This window comes from Pristiophorus japonicus, chromosome 25, assembly GCF_044704955.1.
Source record: "Pristiophorus japonicus isolate sPriJap1 chromosome 25, sPriJap1.hap1, whole genome shotgun sequence".
NCBI classification, from domain to species: domain Eukaryota; kingdom Metazoa; phylum Chordata; class Chondrichthyes; family Pristiophoridae; genus Pristiophorus; species Pristiophorus japonicus.
In genome coordinates, this window is record NC_092001.1 from 30,156,661 (window position 1) to 30,171,420 (window position 14,760).

The window sequence follows — 14,760 nt, forward strand, 5'->3', positions numbered from 1 at the left end:
AGCGGAGGGGTATTGAGACCTGGGTATTTTGGTACATCGGTCGTTGAAGTCATTCATACATACAGGTACAGCATGCAGTAAAGGAAGCCAAATGTCATGCTGGCCTTGATAGCGAGGAGATTAGGGTATCGGAGCATGGAGACTTGTACAGCACCTTGCTGAGACCAGACCTTGAGTATTGTGTGCAGTTATGATTATCTAATCTGAGGAAGGACATTCTTGCTGTTAAGGGAGTGTAGCGAATATTCACCAGATTGATTCCAGGGATGGCAGGACTGACATGAAGAAAGACTGGATCGACTAGGCTTACACTCGCTGGAATTTAGAAGAATGAGAGGGGAGCTCATGGAAACATTTAAAATTTGGTCGGGAATGGACAGGTTTGATGGCGTAAAAAGGTTCCCGCAGTCCGAATAAAGGAAGCCCAGCACCAGCGGTCACAGTCTAAGGAAAAAGTGTAAACCATTTAGGACCGACACGAGGAGAATCTTCTTCACTCAGATCATTGTGAACCTGTGGAATTATGTACCACAGAAAGATGTGGAAGCCAGTTGGATAGATATACTCAAAAGAGAGTGAGATATGGCCCTTACGGCTAAAGTGATCAAGGGGCATGGAGAGAAATCAGGAAGGGGAAGTGAAGTTGCATACACAGCCATGATCATATTGAATGGTGGTGCTGGCTGGAAGGGACCAATGGCCTACTCCTGCACCAATTTCTAAGTTTCTATGTTTCTATCTTCAGAATATGAGGTGCTTTGTTGTTCTTCGCCTTTTATTAACAAAAATTAAACACTAATTGCACTATCTTTAAACTTGAATGTGCTCGCAATGTGAGCATTGGTGGTTCAGTGGTAGAATTCTCGCCTCCCACGTGGGAGACCCGGGTTCGATTCCCGGCCAATGCAGTGTTTATGGAAGTATTTCAGAAAGCGTGTATTTAAAAATTGAACTTCCCGACTGTTTCAAGAGCGTACACAGAGAGGAGCCGCTGTTAAATGAGCGGGGGCACAGATATCCTTCGGTATAAAGAGCGGGAGCAGTGAGGATCGCTTGTAACGTGAGGGTGTAAAGGATTTGAGTTATTTTTCAAATTGCACGAGCAGAGGGAAGCGGCAATTTAAAAAGCGAGAACACACAGGAGTGGCTGTTTGCAGCACGGCAGCAGAGATGAGCGGGTGTTGAAAGAGCGGGAGCAAGTCTGGGCGGCAGTTTAATAAGGAGGAGCAGAAAGGAGCGGCGGTACCGTTTCCTCGAGCTGTGGCGATTTTCAATAATTCCTTCAATGTAACATCTCCAACTTTGCAAATCACATCAAGCTGGGTTTCAGTGCGAGCTGCGAGGAGGCTGCAGAGGAATTGGACAGATTAGGTGGATGGCAGATGCCATATAATGAAGATAAGTGTGAGTTTATCCACTTTGGTGGCAAAACCTTGAAGGTAGAATGTTATCTGAATGTTGACCGATTTGTAAAAGCGGAGGGGTATTGAGACCTGGGTATTTTGTTACATCGGTCGTTGAAGTCATTCATACATACTGGTACAGCATGCAGTAAAGGAAGCCAAATGTCATGCTGGCCTTCATAGCGAGGAGATTAGGGTATCGGAGCATGGAGACTTGTACAGCACCTTGCTGAGACCAGACCTTGAGTATTGTGTGCAGTTATGATCATCTAATCTGAGGAAGGACATTCTTGCTTTTGAGGGAGTGTAGCGAATATTCACCAGATTGATTCCAGGGATGGCAGGACTGACATGCAGAAAGACTGGATCGACTCGGCTTACACTCGCTGGAATTTAGAAGAATGAGAGGGGAGCTCATAGAAACATTTAAAATTTGGTCGGGAATGGACAGGTTTGATGGCCAAAAAAGGTCCCCGCAGTCCGAATAAAGGAAGCCCAGTACCAGCGGTCACTGTCTAAGGATAAAGTGTTAAACATTTAGGACCGACACGAGGAGAATCTTCTTCACTCAGATCATTGTGAACCTGTGGAATTCTGTACCACAGAGAGATGTGGAAGCCAGTTGGATAGATATACTCAAAAGAGAGTGAGATATGGCCCTTACGGCTAAAGTGATCAAGGGGCATGGAGAGAAATCAGGAAGGGGAAGTGAAGTTCCATGCACAGCCATGGTCATTTGAATGGTGGTGCTGGCTGGAAGGGACGAATGGCCTACTCCTGCACCAATTTCTAAGTTTCTATGTTTCTATCTTCAGAATATGAGGTGCTTTGTTGTTCTTCGCCTTTTATTAACAAAAATTAAACACTAATTGCACTATCTTTAAACTTGAATGTGCTCGTAATGTGAGCATTGGTGGTTCAGTGGTAAAATTATCGCCTCCCACGCGAGAGTCCCGGGTTCGAATCCCGGCCAATACAGTGTTTATGGAAGTATTTCAGAAAGCGTGTATTTAAAAATTAAACTTCCCGACTGTTTCAAGAGCGGACACAGAGAGGAGCGGCTGTTAAATGAGCGGGGGCACAGATATCCTTCGGTCTCAAGAGCGGGAGCAGTGAGGATCGCTTGTAACGTGAGGGAGTAAAGGATTTGAGTTATTTTTCGTAATAGCACGAGCAGAGGGAAGCGGCAATTTAAAAAGCGAGAACACACAGGAGTGGCTGTTTGCAGCACGGCAGCAGAGATGAGCGGGTGTTGAAAGAGCGGGAGCAAGTCTGGGCGGCAGTTTAATAAGGAGGAGTAGAAAGGAAGGCGGTACCGTTTCCTCGAGCTGTGGCGATTTTCAATAATTCCATCAATGTAACATCTCCAACTTTGCAAATCACACCAAGCTGGGTTGCAGTGCGAGCTGCGAGGAGGCTGCAGAGGAATTGGACAGATTAGGTGGATGGCAGATGCCATATACTGAAGATAAGTGTGAGTTTATCCACTTTGGTGGCAAAACCTTGAAGGTAGAATGTTATCTGAATGTTGACCGATTTGTAAAAGCGGAGGGGTATTGAGACCTGGGTATTTTGGTACATCGGTCGTTGAAGTCATTCATACATACAGGTACAGCATGCAGTAAAGGAAGCCAAATGTCATGCTGGCCTTCATAGCGAGGAGATTAGGGTATCGGAGCATGGAGACTTGTACAGCACCTTGCTGAGACCAGACCTTGAGTATTGTGTGCAGTTATGATTATCTAATCTGAGGAAGGACATTCTTGCTGTTAAGGGAGTGTAGCGAATATTCACCAGATTGATTCCAGGGATGGCAGGACTGACATGAAGAAAGACTGGATCGACTAGGCTTACACTCGCTGGAATTTAGAAGAATGAGAGGGGAGCTCATGGAAACATTTAAAATTTGGTCGGGAATGGACAGGTTTGATGGCGTAAAAAGGTTCCCGCAGTCCGAATAAAGGAAGCCCAGCACCAGCGGTCACAGTCTAAGGAAAAAGTGTAAACCATTTAGGACCGACACGAGGAGAATCTTCTTCACTCAGATCATTGTGAACCTGTGGAATTCTGTACCACAGAAAGATGTGGAAGCCAGTTGGATAGATATACTCAAAAGAGAGTGAGATATGGCCCTTACGGCTAAAGTGATCAAGGGGCATGGAGAGAAATCAGGAAGGGGAAGTGAAGTTGCATACACAGCCATGATCATATTGAATGGTGGTGCTGGCTGGAAGGGACCAATGGCCTACTCCTGCACCAATTTCTAAGTTTCTATGTTTCTATCTTCAGAATATGAGGTGCTTTGTTGTTCTTCGCCTTTTATTAACAAAAATTAAACACTAATTGCACTATCTTTAAACTTGAATGTGCTCGTAATGTGAGCATTGGTGGTTCAGTGGTAGAATTCTCGCCTCCCACGTGGGAGACCCGGGTTCGATTCCCGGCCAATGCAGTGTTTATGGAAGTATTTCAGAAAGCGTGTATTTAAAAATTGAACTTCCCGACTGTTTCAAGAGCGTACACAGAGAGGAGCGGCTGTTAAATGAGCGGGGGCACAGATATCCTTCGGTATAAAGAGCGGGAGCAGTGAGGATCGCTTGTAACGTGAGGGTGTAAAGGATTTGAGTTATTTTTCAAATTGCACGAGCAGAGGGAAGCGGCAATTTAAAAAGCGAGAACACACAGGAGTGGCTGTTTGCAGCACGGCAGCAGAGATGAGCGGGTGTTGAAAGAGCGGGAGCAAGTCTGGGCGGCAGTTTAATAAGGAGGAGCAGAAAGGAGCGGCGGTACCGTTTCCTCGAGCTGTGGCGATTTTCAATAATTCCTTCAATGTAACATCTCCAACTTTGCAAATCACACCAAGCTGGGTTTCAGTGCGAGCTGCGAGGAGGCTGCAGAGGAATTGGACAGATTAGGTGGATGGCAGATGCCATATAATGAAGATAAGTGTGAGTTTATCCACTTTGGTGGCAAAACCTTGAAGGTAGAATGTTATCTGAATGTTGACCGATTTGTAAAAGCGGAGGGGTATTGAGACCTGGGTATTTTGTTACATCGGTCGTTGAAGTCATTCATACATACTGGTACAGCATGCAGTAAAGGAAGCCAAATGTCATGCTGGCCTTCATAGCGAGGAGATTAGGGTATCGGAGCATGGAGACTTGTACAGCACCTTGCTGAGACCAGACCTTGAGTATTGTGTGCAGTTATGATCATCTAATCTGAGGAAGGACATTCTTGCTTTTGAGGGAGTGTAGCGAATATTCACCAGATTGATTCCAGGGATGGCAGGACTGACATGAAGAAAGACTGGATCGACTCGGCTTACACTCGCTGGAATTTAGAAGAATGAGAGGGGAGCTCATAGAAACATTTAAAATTTGGTCGGGAATGGACAGGTTTGATGGCCAAAAAAGGTCCCCGCAGTCCGAATAAAGGAAGCCCAGTACCAGCGGTCACTGTCTAAGGATAAAGTGTTAAACATTTAGGACCGACACGAGGAGAATCTTCTTCACTCAGATCATTGTGAACCTGTGGAATTCTGTACCACAGAAAGATGTGGAAGCCAGTTGGATAGATATACTCAAAAGAGAGTGAGATATGGCCCTTACGGCTAAAGTGATCAAGGGGCATGGAGAGAAATCAGGAAGGGGAAGTGAAGTTCCATGCACAGCCATGGTCATTTGAATGGTGGTGCTGGCTGGAAGGGACGAATGGCCTACTCCTGCACCAATTTCTAAGTTTCTATGTTTCTATCTTCAGAATATGAGGTGCTTTGTTGTTCTTCGCCTTTTATTAACAAAAATTAAACACTAATTGCACTATCTTTAAACTTGAATGTGCTCGTAATGTGAGCATTGGTGGTTCAGTGGTAAAATTATCGCCTCCCACGCGAGAGTCCCGGGTTCGAATCCCGGCCAATACAGTGTTTATGGAAGTATTTCAGAAAGCGTGTATTTAAAAATTAAACTTCCCGACTGTTTCAAGAGCGGACACAGAGAGGAGCGGCTGTTAAATGAGCGGGGGCACAGATATCCTTCGGTCTCAAGAGCGGGAGCAGTGAGGATCGCTTGTAACGTGAGGGAGTAAAGGATTTGAGTTATTTTTCAAATAGCACGAGCAGAGGGAAGCGGCAATTTAAAAAGCGAGAACACACAGGCGTGGCTGTTTGCAGCACGGCAGCAGAGATGAGCGGGTGTTGAAAGAGCGGGAGCAAGTCTGGGCGGCAGTTTAATAAGGAGGAGCAGAAAGGAGCGGCGGTACCGTTTCCTCGAGCTGTGGCGATTTTCAATAATTCCTTCAATGTAACATTACCAACTTTGCAAATCACACCAAGCTGGGTTGCAGTGCGAGCTGCTCGGAGGCTGCAGAGGAATTGGACAGATTAGGTGGATGGCAGATGCTATGTAATGTCGATAAGTGTGAGTTTATCCACTTTGGTGGCAAAAGCTTGAAGGTAGAATGTTATCTGAATGTTGACCGATTGGTAAAAGCGGAGGGGTATTGAGACCTGGGTATTTTGGTACATCTGTCGTTGAAGTCATTCATACATACAGGTACAGCATGCAGTAAAGGAAGCCAAATGTCATGCTGGCCTTCATAGCGAGGAGATTAGGGTATCGGAGCATGGAGACTTGTACAGCACCTTGCTGAGACCAGACCTTGAGTATTGTGTGCAGTTATGATCATCTAATCTGAGGAAGGACATTCTTGCTTTTGAGGGAGTGTAGCGAATATTCACCAGATTGATTCCAGGGATGGCAGGACTGACATGAAGAAAGACTGGATCGACTCGGCTTACACTCGCTGGAATTTAGAAGAATGAGAGGGGAGCTCATAGAAACATTTAAAATTTGGTCGGAAATGGACAGGTTTGATGGCGTAAAAAGGTCCCCGCAGTCCGAATAAAGGAAGCCCAGTACCAGCGGTCACTGTCTAAGGATAAAGTGTAAACCATTTAGGACCGACACGAGGAGAATCTTCTTCACTCAGATCATTGTGAACCTGTGGAATTCTGTACCACAGAAAGATGTGGAAGCCAGTTGGATAGATATACTCAAAAGAGAGTGAGATATGGCCCTTACGGCTAAAGTGATCAAGGGGCATGGAGAGAAATCAGGAAGGGGAAGTGAAGTTGCATGCACAGCCATGATCATATTGAATGGTGGTGCTGGCTGGAAGGGACGAATGGCCTACTCCTGCACCAATTTCTAAGTTTCTATGTTTCTATCTTCAGCATATGAGGTGCTTTGTTGTTCTTCGCCTTTTATTAACAAAAATTAAACACTAATTGCACTATCTTGAAACTTGAATGTGCTCGTAATGTGAGCATTGGTGGTTCAGGGGTAGAATTCTCGCCTCCCACGCGGGAGACCCGGGTTCGATTCCCGGCCAATGCAGTGTTTATGGAAGTATTTCAGAAAGCGTGTATTTAAAAATTAAACTTCCCGACTGTTTCAAGAGCGGACACAGAGAGGAGCGGCTGTTGAATGAACGGGGGCACAGATATTCTTCGGTATAAAGAGCGGGAGCAGTGAGGATCGCTTGCAACGTGAGGGAGTAAAGGATTTGAGTTACTTTTCAAATAGCACGAGCAGAGGGAAGCGGCAATTTAAAAAGCGAGAACACACAGGAGTGGCTGTTTGCAGCACGGCAGCAGAGATGAGCGGGTGTTGAAAGAGCGGGAGCAAGTCTGGGCGGCAGTTTAATAAGGAGGAGCAGAAAGGAGCGGCGGTACCGTTTCCTCGAGCTGTGGCGATTTTCAATAATTCCTTCAATGTAACATCTCCAACTTTGCAAATCACACCAAGCTGGGTTTCAGTGCGAGCTGCGAGGAGGCTGCAGAGGAATTGGACAGATTAGGTGGATGGCAGATGCCATATAATGAAGATAAGTGTGAGTTTATCCACTTTGGTGGCAAAACCTTGAAGGTCGAATGTTATCTGAATGTTGACCGATTTGTAAAAGCGGAGGGGTATTGAGACCTGGGTATTTTGTTACATCGGTCGTTGAAGTCATTCATACATACTGGTACAGCATGCAGTAAAGGAAGCCAAATGTCATGCTGGCCTTCATAGCGAGGAGATTAGGGTATCGGAGCATGGAGACTTGTACAGCACCTTGCTGAGACCAGACCTTGAGTATTGTGTGCAGTTATGATCATCTAATCTGAGGAAGGACATTCTTGCTTTTGAGGGAGTGTAGCGAATATTCACCAGATTGATTCCAGGGATGGCAGGACTGACATGAAGAAAGACTGGATCGACTCGGCTTACACTCGCTGGAATTTAGAAGAATGAGAGGGGAGCTCATAGAAACATTTAAAATTTGGTCGGGAATGGACAGGTTTGATGGCGTAAAAAGGTCCCCGCAGTCCGAATAAAGGAAGCCCAGTACCAGCGGTCACTGTCTAAGGATAAAGTGTTAAACATTTAGGACCGACACGAGGAGAATCTTCTTCACTCAGATCATTGTGAACCTGTGGAATTCTGTACCACAGAAAGATGTGGAAGCCAGTGGGATAGATATACTCAAAAGAGAGTGAGATATGGCCCTTACGGCTAAAGTGATCAAGGGGCATGGAGAGAAATCAGGAAGGGGAAGTGAAGTTCCATGCACAGCCATGGTCATTTGAATGGTGGTGCTGGCTGGAAGGGACGAATGGCCTACTCCTGCACCAATTTCTAAGTTTCTATGTTTCTATCTTCAGAATATGAGGTGCTTTGTTGTTCTTCGCCTTTTATTAACAAAAATTAAACACTAATTGCACTATCTTTAAACTTGAATGTGCTCGTAATGTGAGCATTGGTGGTTCAGTGGTAAAATTATCGCCTCCCACGCGAGAGTCCCGGGTTCGAATCCCGGCCAATACAGTGTTTATGGAAGTATTTCAGAAAGCATGTATTTAAAAATTAAACTTCCCGACTGTTTCAAGAGCGGACACAGAGAGGAGCGGCTGTTAAATGAGCGGGGGCACAGATATCCTTCGGTCTCAAGAGCGGGAGCAGTGAGGATCGCTTGTAACGTGAGGGAGTAAAGGATTTGAGTTATTTTTCAAATAGCACGAGCAGAGGGAAGCGGCAATTTAAAAAGCGAGAACACACAGGCGTGGCTGTTTGCAGCACGGCAGCAGAGATGAGCGGGTGTTGAAAGAGCGGGAGCAAGTCTGGGCGGCAGTTTAATAAGGAGGAGCAGAAAGGAGCGGCGGTACCGTTTCCTCGAGCTGTGGCGATTTTCAATAATTCCTTCAATGTAACATCTCCAACTTTGCAAATCACACCAAGCTGGTTTGCAGTGCGAGCTGCTCGGAGGCTGCAGAGGAATTGGACAGATTAGGTGGATGGCAGATGCTATGTAATGTCGATAAGTGTGAGTTTATCCACTTTGGTTGCAAAAGCTTGAAGGTAGAATGTTATCTGAATGTTGACCGATTGGTAAAAGCGGAGGGGTATTGAGACCTGGGTATTTTGGTACATCTGTCGTTGAAGTCATTCATACATACAGGTACAGCATGCAGTAAAGGAAGCCAAATGTCATGCTGGCCTTCATAGCGAGGAGATTAGGGTATCGGAGCATGGAGACTTGTACAGCACCTTGCTGAGACCAGACCTTGAGTATTGTGTGCAGTTATGATCATCTAATCTGAGGAAGGACATTCTTGCTTTTGAGGGAGTGTAGCGAATATTCACCAGATTGATTCCAGGGATGGCAGGACTGACATGAAGAAAGACTGGATCGACTCGGCTTACACTCGCTGGAATTTAGAAGAATGAGAGGGGAGCTCATAGAAACATTTAAAATTTGGTCGGAAATGGACAGGTTTGATGGCGTAAAAAGGTCCCCGCAGTCCGAATAAAGGAAGCCCAGTACCAGCGGTCACTGTCTAAGGATAAAGTGTAAACCATTTAGGACCGACACGAGGAGAATCTTCTTCACTCAGATCATTGTGAACCTGTGGAATTCTGTACCACAGAAAGATGTGGAAGCCAGTTGGATAGATATACTCAAAAGAGAGTGAGATATGGCCCTTACGGCTAAAGTGATCAAGGGGCATGGAGAGAAATCAGGAAGGGGAAGTGAAGTTGCATGCACAGCCATGATCATATTGAATGGTGGTGCTGGCTGGAAGGGACGAATGGCCTACTCCTGCACCAATTTCTAAGTTTCTATGTTTCTATCTTCAGAATATGAGGTGCTTTGTTGTTCTTCGCCTTTTATTAACAAAAATTAAACACTAATTGCACTATCTTGAAACTTGAATGTGCTCGTAATGTGAGCATTGGTGGTTCAGGGGTAGAATTCTCGCCTCCCACGCGGGAGACCCGGGTTCGATTCCCGGCCAATGCAGTGTTTATGGAAGTATTTCAGAAAGCGTGTATTTAAAAATTAAACTTCCCGACTGTTTCAAGAGCGGACACAGAGAGGAGCGGCTGTTGAATGAACGGGGGCACAGATATTCTTCGGTATAAAGAGCGGGAGCAGTGAGGATCGCTTGCAACGTGAGGGAGTAAAGGATTTGAGTTACTTTTCAAATAGCACGAGCAGAGGGAAGCGGCAATTTAAAAAGCGAGAACACACAGGAGTGGCTGTTTGCAGCACGGCAGCAGAGATGAGCGGGTGTTGAAAGAGCGGGAGCAAGTCTGGGCGGCAGTTTAATAAGGAGGAGCAGAAAGGAGCGGCGGTACCGTTTCCTCGAGCTGTGGCGATTTTCAATAATTCCTTCAATGTAACATCTCCAACTTTGCAAATCACACCAAGCTGGGTTGCAGTGCGAGCTGCTCGGAGGCTGCAGAGGAATTGGACAGATTAGGTGGATGGCAGATGCTATGTAATGTAGATAAGTGTGAGTTTATCCACTTTGGTGGCAAAAGCTTGAAGGTAGAATGTTATCTGAATGTTGACCGATTTGTAAAAGCGGAGGGGTATTGAGACCTGGGTATTTTGGTACATCTGTCGTTGAAGTCATTCATACAGACAGGTACAGCATGCAGAAAAGGAAGCCAAATGTCATGCTGGCCTTCATAGCGAGGAGATTAGGGTATCGGAGCATGGAGACTTGTACAGCACCTTGCTGAGACCAGACCTCGAGTATTGTGTGCAGTTATGATCATCTAATCTGAGGAAGGACATTCTTGCTTTTGAGGGAGTGTAGCGAATATTCACCAGATTGATTCCAGGGATGGCAGGACTGACATGAAGAAAGACTGGATCGACTCGGCTTACACTCGCTGGAATTTAGAAGAATGAGAGGGGAGCTCATAGAAACATTTAAAATTTGGTCGGAAATGGACAGGTTTGATGGCGTAAAAAGGTTCCCGCAGTTCGAATAAAGGAAGCCCAGTACCAGCGGTCACTGTCTAAGGATAAAGTGTAAACCATTTAGGACCGACACGAGGAGAATCTTCTTCACTCAGATCATTGTGAACCTGTGGAATTCTGTACCACAGAAAGATGTGGAAGCCAGTTGGATAGATATACTCAAAAGAGAGTGAGATATGGCCCTTACGGCTAAAGTGATCAAGGGGCATGGAGATAAATCAGGAAGGAGAAGTGAAGTTGCATGCTCAGCCATGATCATATTGAATGGTGGTGCTGGCTGGAAGGGACGAATGGCCTACTCCTGCACCAATTTCTAAGTTTCTATGTTTCTATCTTCAGAATATGACATGCTTTGTTGTTCTTCGCCTTTTATTAACAAAAATTAAACACTAATTTCACTATCTTTAAACTTGAATGTGTTCGCAATGTGAGCATTGGTGGTTCAGTAGTAGAATTCTCGCCTCACACGCGGGAGTCCCGGGTTCGAATCCCAGCCAATGCAGTGTTTATGGAAGTATTTCAGAAAGCGTGTATTTAAAAATTAAACTTCCCGACTGTTTCAAGAGCGTGCACAGAGAGGAGCGGCTGTTAAATGAGCGGGGGCAGTATGGATCGCTTGTAACGTGAGGGAGTAAAGGATTTGAGTTATTTTTCATAATAGCACGAGCAGAGGGAAGCGGCAATTTAAAAAGCGAGAACACACAGGAGTGGCTGTTTGCAGCACGGCAGCAGAGATGAGCGGGTGTTGAAAGAGCGGGAGCAAGTCTGGGCGGCAGTTTAATAAGGAGGAGCAGAAAGGAGCGGCGGTACCGTTTCCTCGAGCTGTGGCGATTTTCAATAATTCCATCAATGTCACATCTCCAACTTTGCAAATCACACCAAGCTGGGTTGCAGTGCGAGCTGCGAGGAGGCTGCAGAGGAATTGGACAGATTAGGTGGATGGCAGATGCCATATACTGAAGATAAGTGTGAGTTTATCCACTTTGGTGGCAAAACCTTGAAGGTAGAATGTTATCTGAATGTTGACCGATTTGTAAAAGCGGAGGGGTATTGAGACCTGGGTATTTTGGTACATCGGTCGTTGAAGTCATTCATACATACAGGTACAGCATGCAGTAAAGGAAGCCAAATGTCATGCTGGCCTTCATAGCGAGGAGATTAGGGTATCAGAGCATGGAGACTTGTACAGCACCTTGCTGAGACCAGACCTTGAGTATTGTGTGCAGTTATGATCATCTAATCTGAGGAAGGACATTCTTGCTTTTAAGGGAGTGTAGCGAATATTCACCAGATTGATTCCAGGGATGGCAGGACTGACATGAAGAAAGACTGGATCGACTCGGCTTACACTCGCTGGAATTTAGAAGAATGAGAGGGGAGCTCATAGAAACATTTAAAATTTGGTCGGGAATGGACAGGTTTGATGGCGTAAAAAGGTCCCCGCAGTCCGAATAAAGGAAGCCCAGTACCAGCGGTCACTGTCTAAGGATAAAGTGTAAACCATTTAGGACCGACACGAGGAGAAACTTCTTCACTCAGATCATTGTGAACCTGTGGAATTCTGTACCACAGAAAGATGTGGAAGCCAGTTGGATAGATATACTCAAAAGAGAGTGAGATATGGCCCTTACGGCTAAAGTGATCAAGGGGCATGGAGAGAAATCAGGAAGGGGAAGTGAAGTTGCATGCACAGCCATGATCATATTGAATGGTGGTGCTGGCTGGAAGGGACGAATGGCCTACTCCTGCACCAATTTCTAAGTTTCTATGTTTCTATCTTCAGAATATGAGGTGCTTTGTTGTTCTTCGCCTTTTATTAACAAAAATTAAACACAAATTGCACTATCTTTAAACTTGAATGTGCTCGTAATGTGAGCATTGGTGGTTCAGTAGTAGAATTCTCGCCTCACACGCGGGAGTCCTGGATTCGAATCCCGGCCAATGCAGTGTTTATGGAAGTATTTCAGAAAGCGTGTATTTAAAAATTAAACTTCCCGACTGTTTCAAGAGCGTACACAGAGAGGAGCGGCTGTTAAATGAGCGGGGGCACAGATATCCTTCGGTATAAAGAGCGGGAGCAGTATGGATCGCTTGTAACGTGAGGGAGTAAAGGATTTGAGTTATTTTTCATAATAGCACGAGCAGAGGGAAGCGGCAATTTAAAAAGCGAGAACACACAGGAGTGGCTGTTTGCAGCACGGCAGCAGAGATGAGCGGGTGTTGAAAGAGCGGGAGCAAGTCTGAGCGGCAGTTTAATAAGGAGGAGCAGAAAGGAGCGGCGGTACCGTTTCCTCGAGCTGTGGCGATTTTCAATAATTCCATCAATGTAACATCTCCAACTTTGCAAATCACACCAAGCTGGGTTGCAGTGCGAGCTGCGAGGAGGCTGCAGAGGAATTGGACAGATTAGGTGGATGGCAGATGCCATATACTGAAGATAAGTGTGAGTTTATCCACTTTGGTGGCAAAACCTTGAAGGTAGAATGTTATCTGAATGTTGACCGATTTGTAAAAGCGGAGGGGTATTGAGACCTGGGTATTTTGGTACATCGGTCGTTGAAGTCATTCATACATACAGGTACAGCATGCAGTAAAGGAAGCCAAATGTCATGCTGGCCTTCATAGCGAGGAGATTAGGGTATCGGAGCATGGAGACTTGTACAGCACCTTGCTGAGACCAGACCTTGAGTATTGTGTGCAGTTATGATCATCTAATCTGAGGAAGGACATTCTTGCTTTTAAGGGAGTGTAGCGAATATTCACCAGATTGATTCCAGGGATGGCAGGACTGACATGAAGAAAGACTGGATCGACTCGGCTTACACTCGCTGGAATTTAGAAGAATGAGAGGGGAGCTCATAGAAACATTTAAAATTTGGTCGGGAATGGACAGGTTTGATGGCGTAAAAAGGTCCCCGCAGTCCGAATAAAGGAAGCCCAGTACCAGCGGTCACTGTCTAAGGATAAAGTGTAAACCATTTAGGACCGACACGAGGAGAATCTTCTTCACTCAGATCATTGTGAACCTGTGGAATTCTGTACCACAGAAAGATGTGGAAGCCAGTTGGATAGATATACTCAAAAGAGAGTGAGATATGGCCCTTACGGCTAAAGTGATCAAGGGGCATGGAGAGAAATCAGGAAGGGGAAGTGAAGTTGCATGCACAGCCATGATCATATTGAATGGTGGTGCTGGCTGGAAGGGACGAATGGCCTACTCCTGCACCAATTTCTAAGTTTCTATGTTTCTATCTTCAGAATATGAGGTGCTTTGTTGTTCTTCGCCTTTTATTAACAAAAATTAAACACTAATTGCACTATCTTTAAACTTGAAAGTGCTCGTAATGTGAGCATTGGTGGTTCAGTGGTAAAATTATCGCCTCCCACGCGGGAGTCCCGGGTTCGAATCCCGGCCAATGCAGTGTTTATGGAAGTATTTCAGAAAGCGTGTATTTAAAAATTAAACTTCCCGAATGTTTCAAGAGCGTACACAGAGAGGAGCGGCTGTTAAATGAGCGGGGGCACAGATATCCTTCGGTATAAAGAGCGGGAGCAGTGAGGATCGCTTGTAACGTGAGGGAGCAAAGGATTTGAGTTATTTTTCAAATAGCACGAGCAGAGGGAAGCGGCAATTTAAAAAGCGAGAACACACAGGAGTGGCTGTTTGCAGCACGGCAGCAGAGATGAGCGGGTGTTGAAAGAGCGGGAGCAAGTCTGGGCGGCAGTTTAATAAGGAGGAGCAGAAAGGAGCGGCGGTACCGTTTCCTCGAGCTGTGGCGATTTTCAATAGTTCCATCAATGTAACATCTCCAACTTTGCAAATCACACCAAGCTGGGTTGCAGTGCGAGCTGCGAGGAGGCTGCAGAGGAATTGGACAGATTAGGTGGATGGCAGATGCCATATAATGAAGATAAGTGTGAGTTTATCCACTTTGGTGGCAAAACCTTGAAGGTAGAATGTTATCTGAATGTTGACCGATTTGTAAAAGCGGAGGGGTATTGAGACCTGGGTATTTTGGTACATCGGTCGTTGAAGTCA

At 45.6% G+C, this 14,760-nt stretch overlaps 10 non-coding genes across 10 annotated transcripts; all 10 read left to right on the forward strand.

Moving 5' to 3' along the window:
- Nucleotides 1-837: 837 nt before the first annotated feature.
- Nucleotides 838-908, forward strand: trnag-ccc (transfer RNA glycine (anticodon CCC)). The gene has a single exon. It is a non-coding gene; the product is annotated as a tRNA-Gly (tRNA).
- Nucleotides 909-2,310: 1,402 nt separating this feature from the next.
- On the forward strand, nt 2,311-2,381 carry trnag-ccc (transfer RNA glycine (anticodon CCC)). The gene has a single exon. It is a non-coding gene; the product is annotated as a tRNA-Gly (tRNA).
- A 1,403-nt stretch (nt 2,382-3,784) lies between these two features.
- trnag-ccc (transfer RNA glycine (anticodon CCC)) lies at nt 3,785-3,855 on the forward strand. The gene has a single exon. It is a non-coding gene; the product is annotated as a tRNA-Gly (tRNA).
- A 1,402-nt stretch (nt 3,856-5,257) lies between these two features.
- trnag-ccc (transfer RNA glycine (anticodon CCC)) lies at nt 5,258-5,328 on the forward strand. The gene has a single exon. It is a non-coding gene; the product is annotated as a tRNA-Gly (tRNA).
- A 1,403-nt stretch (nt 5,329-6,731) lies between these two features.
- trnag-ccc (transfer RNA glycine (anticodon CCC)) lies at nt 6,732-6,802 on the forward strand. The gene has a single exon. It is a non-coding gene; the product is annotated as a tRNA-Gly (tRNA).
- Nucleotides 6,803-8,204: 1,402 nt separating this feature from the next.
- Nucleotides 8,205-8,275, forward strand: trnag-ccc (transfer RNA glycine (anticodon CCC)). The gene has a single exon. It is a non-coding gene; the product is annotated as a tRNA-Gly (tRNA).
- Nucleotides 8,276-9,678: 1,403 nt separating this feature from the next.
- On the forward strand, nt 9,679-9,749 carry trnag-ccc (transfer RNA glycine (anticodon CCC)). The gene has a single exon. It is a non-coding gene; the product is annotated as a tRNA-Gly (tRNA).
- A 1,403-nt stretch (nt 9,750-11,152) lies between these two features.
- trnav-cac (transfer RNA valine (anticodon CAC)) lies at nt 11,153-11,223 on the forward strand. The gene has a single exon. It is a non-coding gene; the product is annotated as a tRNA-Val (tRNA).
- Nucleotides 11,224-12,596: 1,373 nt separating this feature from the next.
- trnav-cac (transfer RNA valine (anticodon CAC)) lies at nt 12,597-12,667 on the forward strand. Its single transcript has one exon. It is a non-coding gene; the product is annotated as a tRNA-Val (tRNA).
- A 1,404-nt stretch (nt 12,668-14,071) lies between these two features.
- trnag-ccc (transfer RNA glycine (anticodon CCC)) lies at nt 14,072-14,142 on the forward strand. The gene has a single exon. It is a non-coding gene; the product is annotated as a tRNA-Gly (tRNA).
- Nucleotides 14,143-14,760: the final 618 nt, after the last annotated feature.